We start from the raw sequence: 6678 nt of genomic DNA on the forward strand, positions 1-6678 counted from the left end.
TCTCTCTCTCTCTCTCTCTCTCTCTCACGCACAAACACAGTTTTAAAAGGACGAAAGGGAAAAGCAGCGCTTCTAAATTTCCGTCCGTTTTGCGTCTCTTCTGCAGCACGACGGCGAATCCCTCTGTCGGGCGGATCCAGGGCCCTCCAGGCCGCAGGTAAAAGAGTTCAGATTTAAGATGGAGGGAACAGAAGAAGGAAAAGGGAAGACAAGAAAGCAGCACCTGCTCCTGTAAGTTCGAAACGTGGCCTTGTTATAAGTGAAGTGTTAAAAAGAACGACTGAATTCAAGGCTGCTGCCTTCACACTAATTATTTCAGTGAAATTAGTTGTCACCAAATATTTACACTCATTAAGCAGCAACTGCTCCTGTCTGAGTATTTTAGCCCGACTGACACCTGCCTTTATTTGTGTTTGCGGAGCTGAGTGAACATTTTTCTGAATGAAACTGACATTTCCCAGTCACTCTATCGTACTTGAATGCAACACATTCATCCTCAAGTGTTCCTACACCTGCTTTTCTAATTGGATGGATGGTTCGATATAAATCTGTCATTACGGAAAAGCACAACTCAATCTAGCCATAATAAACCCGTGATTCCCCGAGTCACGTCGTCATGGTGACGTCAACTTAGCTCATGCTACGCCCAGGATTACAACAACACAACAACTACACAGTTGTTAGTTTGACTCTCGTTCTTTCTGAGGCCGGAATGCCAACGGACACCGGATGGGGTTCTTCAGGTAGGAAAGTACTTTTCGTTTCTTTTGTGCGGCGTTGGCGACAGGAGGAACGATGCTCTCTGGTGACTCCACAGCATTCCGACTGTCTCATAGCAACCAGTGTTTCTTATATTTTAAAAAGCACAGTGCAGTAAACCAGCATTTTGAAGCCAGCTAGCACCTCCTGAGGACGTCGCAGGGAATTCGAAGGCCACAGACTTGATAACGGATTGGTGAACCGTTGCTGTAACCCCATCCAGCCTCTCTGTGCTCGTGTTCCTGTTCCTTCCACTATTTCATTAAATTGTAACACCCCCCCCCACCTTTTCCTCGTTCCCTGTTATCTACTCCGTCTCTGCATGAAATAGCAATCCGCTGCGCGACCGGCACACCGCAGCCTGCCGCGTCCGATAACAATCCACTTTGGTTGGGTAAATAGGAACTTAACTGAGGTGAGACTATTTAAACAGTCTAAATGTAAGGAGATTAGAGAGACGGGTCTGTCGGCGGCGATGCTGCACAAAGTCAAACAGAGGCACTGGGCAAAAGACACACAAGAGAGGGAAGCCTTTAGTTGTTTTTGATGCCTTGGTGCCCTCTGACCTATAAAAATCACTGGCTATGCTCGCCAAATCCCGACAGCACACACACACACACACATGCACATACACACACAGAAATGGCAATGGGTGGGCAAAGCAGGATGGACCTGGGGACAAGTTTCCGCCTGGACGCCCTCGCATCCCAGCCTGTCCTGCCCTGCTCTGCCCACAGGCCGTCCCCCCGACCGGCCAGTGGGGTGAGTGACCCACCCTGACTCTAACGCTGCGTGGCAGGGGGGGGTCCTAGAGACAGATGTTCCCTGCCACCGGCGTGGTGTGGATGAAGAGATGGCTATCTCGTGTGCACGTACTGCATGAAGGAAGAGACAGAGAGCGAAACTGAACGCTTGACCGGAGATGTTCAGTGGTAAAAGAAAAAGGAGGAGCAGCAAGGGGCAGAGGTGGTGACGGCGGCGGCTGCGTTGTCAAAAAAAAGAGAAATAAATCAAGTCAAAGCAATTTGTGGTGCTGGCTGCTGGAGTGTCAGTAAGAATCCTGTCACACGGAGGATCCTCGGAGCAGCAGGCCAGAGAGGAAAGTAAAAAAAATGTTTTTGCTTTCTCTCAGCTCCCACCTCAGAGAGCTGATCCTTCTTCCATGCCATCATAACATAAGGAACGTTGCAAGAAAACCACAAAATGATCACAATGTGACTGAACGATCAATCATGTTTGCTGTGTAGCTTTCCTGTCAGTCAATATCTATATAAATAAAACAGCAATGAATTCATATTAACTAGAAAACACAGGAAACGTGTGAGGAAGTCTTGTCTCCCTCCCACCATCGGCCTCATCAGCTTCTGCATCAACGCGCAAAATGATGACCGACGTTTCAGAGATGTGGAAAACGTGCGTTTTTGTTAGAGGAATGAAAATGTGACAACATAATACACCCGTGTCAAAGAGATGAGGCGCGAAGGAACGAAAAGTCACAGAAATCTGACAAAAAAAATCACTAAAATCAACGACATTCCGTGATGCATTTTACCCTTAAAAAGTCTTTTTTTGGGGGTGCTACGCAGACAGATTTTGCGTGGAACACCTGAACGGAGAGTAAAGCAACACAAATGGAGAACGTGGTAATGATGCTGCGAGGAGGAGTAATGCTGCACATCTCTCCTCTTAGCTGCCACTTTAATGAGCAGACAAAATGACCGCCGTTGAATAATTAATATGTGGGTCCATTAACAAGGCATTAGAATGCATTCTATCTCTTATTGATTTTTTTCTTGCCTTTTTTTATTTTTTATTTCCCTTTGCTGAAAACTTTTACTCTGTCTGCAGACCACTCTGTGTCCAGCAAACCGGCAGGAGTGAAATATGGCCGCTGCTGTTTAAATGTCAGCTTTGTAATTACACAAGGAGCCACGAGTCGGGCAATCCCCGGCCCCAAGGCCTCTGATTTATGGCCGGGCACTGATGGCAAAACATGAAAGACACACACAAACACACACACACACTGACAAAAAAAAAAAAAAAGACGCATTCAAACATAAAATATCTCTTTTCTCCTTAAATGTTCCAGCAGCCAAACAAAAACTAAGATAAGCCGGCTTTCATTTCCTGTTTATTTGGAAGGCATTAACAGCAGCGCCGTCCATCCAAGAGAAAGCTCTCATATTTTTATAAAAATGAGGCATAAATTAGGATTTCTGTTTTTTCTTCTAAAAATCATCCTGGTTGTTTTTCTGTGAGTGCTGTGTTTAACAAACCTGGTTAACAGTTAATAATTTAAATCTCATTTTACATTCTGAGCTGAATCTGCATTATTATTTCAATACTTATTGATACTGGTGTTAAAATAACTTCAGCCTGTAAATATTTATCAAGTATCGAGCCTCAGGTGTGAAGGTTTGCTGCTTCTCTTTGAATATTTAATGTCTTTGGATTTTTGACTGAAAGAGAGATGTAAAGAAATCATCTGGGATCATTTTTATCTGATATTTTATCGATCAAATCGAGTGATTAACTCTTCATTAGTTTACCAGTTCTCTCCTTATTCCATTGTTACTCAAATCCAACATTTATCTGGGTTCACACCAGTGACCTTTATCTGACCCCAACAGGAAAACAAAAACCAGTCGTGCATTAAAGCCCAGAAACAGAACCGAATGGCTTCATCCTTTTGACGTGAACGCAGTCTAACACACTCCACCAGCATGTTTGGGGGGGTGGGTGGGGCGCCCCCGTTTCGCCGGTTCAATACGTACTTCACTCATCAGTCAGATTCCAGGCACAGATACCTGCAGAGAAAACTAATCTATATGTGGACAAATGGAGGAGGAGGGAGAGGCCAGATCAATGTACAGATATTGATAGATGCAGCCATGCAAGGAGACTACACTCCTTCTGAACTCATTCTCTCTCCTGCTACAAAGATTAGGCATCAAGATGAACTGCTGAGTAAGGTGTGTGTGTTGGTGTGTGTGTGTGTGTGTGTGTGTGTCAACTGTGACGCTGTAATACACTAGCAGATACCACAGATACAGAAGAAGAAGGAGGGAGAGGAGATCTCAGTAATGGTGTGAGGGGAGAGCGTCAATAATAAATACCTCCCATTACCCCACGGTGGACTCGCTGCAGTACAATACGACCCCCCCACCGACTCCCTGATGTACTTCAGATCACGCTGATGCTCTCACACTGGGCTGATGCAGACGACAACATCAAAACCCGCCCGCATCAAATGCCTGCGTTAAAATCACGAACGCCGCTTGATCCCGCCTGTCGACTCCGCTTTTATGATTTTTATTTTTTAAGGCTCCCTTTCCCTTCCTCCTCCTCTTCTTCTCTCACTCCTCAAACAGACAAGGCTTGACATCCAGGTGCTTTATAGTATTTGTAGCTCTGATCATTCATCAAGCCGATCGATCACTCTCCCAGCAGCTTTTATTAATGATCTTGTCAGCAGGCCTGCTCTCGAGTGCAGCCGCTTGTCCAGAATGATAGATCATTAGCTATTCTGCCTGCTATTTATTCTTTCGTGACCTTGTCTCTCTCCATTGTTGAGCGAGCCAAGTTATGAGGGCTAGAACATGATCATTTTCTATTGATTTTTTTTTCTTTAAAAAAGTTTGTCGGAGTTTGAGTCGGAGGAGAGAAAGTGAAAATAATGCATCAAGACAAATAACAAGTACCCACCCAAACTGGCCCCTATTATAATATTATTACTATTGAATTGATGTTCAGGTCATGATAAGCACTAAACTGATGAGTTCTACATCCAGTTTTTAGTATTTTGACTGTGTTATACCTGGTAAATCAGTAAATAGTAGCTCCACCTCTGAAATGTACTTGAAGAAGAAGAAACTACAAGTATTACTTAACTTAAGTACAGAAAAGGAGTAGAACTGCATGAAATGTATGCGACTACTCCAGAAAAGCTGCACCGATGATGCTGTTTAACACACAACTCCTTTAAAAACATGTTTTTTTTTGACACCACAATGAGACAAACACCCACCACAGGAAACGCGACGCACAGGGAAAGAAAGAGACCAGAGCAAACTGGGTCCAGAGTCGGCTGGACTTTTCACAGGAACAGAACCGGAGGCTGAGCCAATGAGGTGTGAGTAGTTTGGGAATAAACATCAGCTCCATGTAAACAAGCTGCTGGATAAACAACAACAGACAGGGAGCTGCTGGGGATCTGGATCCACCGCTGTGTGTTGTGTTGGGGGCACTCAGGGCATCCCTGGAGCCGGAGAGCCCTCCGCTGTCATCCTCCTGTCACTTCACCCCTGTGACAAGCCAGACCCCCCCAACCCCCCACCCCCACCAGTGACGTCACACGTGTGGACAGGCGAGTATCCGAGCGAGAGAGGATTCAGTCCATGCTATAAATATTTGTGTTGATCCAAAAAGAAGTGCTGAAACCTTTTTCCTTAAAATGTCAAACTTCTGTTTATGTTACTTCTGTTCTTCTTTCTGCACCCTGTCATCCGTCATTCCACCTGACTCAGACCCTCCTGCACACGTGACCTCACCCTTTCATCGCGGGCTTTCCTGACAGATAATTATTCACTCAAAAAAGCAATAACACAACCACTGACACCCTCCTTCTGTTTTTTATATTGCTTGTAATAAACGACTTTCGGAAGCTCCTGTCGGCCACTGCGACAAACTAAGTTAGAAGCTGTCAGGAAATTTTGTCAAAGATGGTCCAAGGATATGAAGCTGAGAAGTGACCAGTAATAGAGTACTGGATGAACTGGTACACAACCAGAGGTCTAAAACAGAACAAAACAAAAAACACCCAAAAAACCCGACATCCAGTGAAGAAACACCACAAAATGACGACACTCACTTCAAATCTGTCATTGTTTCTGATTCATCACCCCCCACCCCCACCCCCGCTGGACCCCGGGGTCCAATAAGCAGCCATCTGCAGACAACCTTTCCCCACTACGCTCCAGCGAACATGAGCAGGGAGCGTTTAAAGTGTGTGTCCGCGCGTCTGAGGAAGAGGAAGGTGGATGTAGTTCAAGGGCACGACTCCAGCCCCCCCCCAACCCCCCCCACACACACAGACACACATATACACACACTCAATCTGATGCTGCTGAGTTTATATTTGGACCCTCTGCAGCTTCAGCATGGCAGCCCCGGCCTCCCTGCTTATTGCCCTAGTGAACCCCCAGCCCTGGCGTGGGTGGTTAGGTGGGGCGGCAGCGGAAGGGGGACGGTTGAGGGGGGTGGATTTGGGGGCATTGAAGCTGTCCTCTGGTGCTCCTACAGCCCTGCCCGCTCATCCATCCTGGCCTGCCAGCCCACAGATCGATAGCTCTGCTCTCTTAATCAGGTCTCTGGTGACTGTGGGTGGATGGAGAGTGTGAGCGTGTGTGTGTGTGTGTGTGTGTGTGTCTGCTGTAAGTGTGAGTGTGAGTTGTGTGTCAGAATGAAGACCAGAGGTTTTATTGGCTGGGGGGTTGCACTTGTGTTTCTTTCCTTCTTCCTTTCTCTGACTGTTCATCACAACTGTTTATCTCGCCTCCTTCTGTCTTCATCTCCAAATCCAGCATTTAGTTCTACAGATTCATTTCAGCCTCCGTCCGTCTTGATACCCCCCCTTTCACCCCCTATTTATCTATTCTCTCCTCACACCCTCTTTTGCCTATTCCTGGCATTGCACCGGGGACTCGTTCGTGGACTCTGGGAGTCTTACTGCCACTGCAGAAATGTCAGACGAGAAGCGAGATCGAGCGAGGGGGAGGACGGGCCGGGCGTCCGACGGTTCTGTTGTGCCAAAGGTAGAGAATCCGCCTTCGGGCTCTCATCACACCTGTGTAACCACAGCTGCACAGACCCCCCCCCCCCACACACACACACACAGAAAACATGTGGTGCTGACAATGT

The sequence above is a fragment of the Antennarius striatus genome, chromosome 1 (genome assembly GCF_040054535.1).
Source record: "Antennarius striatus isolate MH-2024 chromosome 1, ASM4005453v1, whole genome shotgun sequence".
Taxonomy (NCBI): domain Eukaryota; kingdom Metazoa; phylum Chordata; class Actinopteri; order Lophiiformes; family Antennariidae; genus Antennarius; species Antennarius striatus.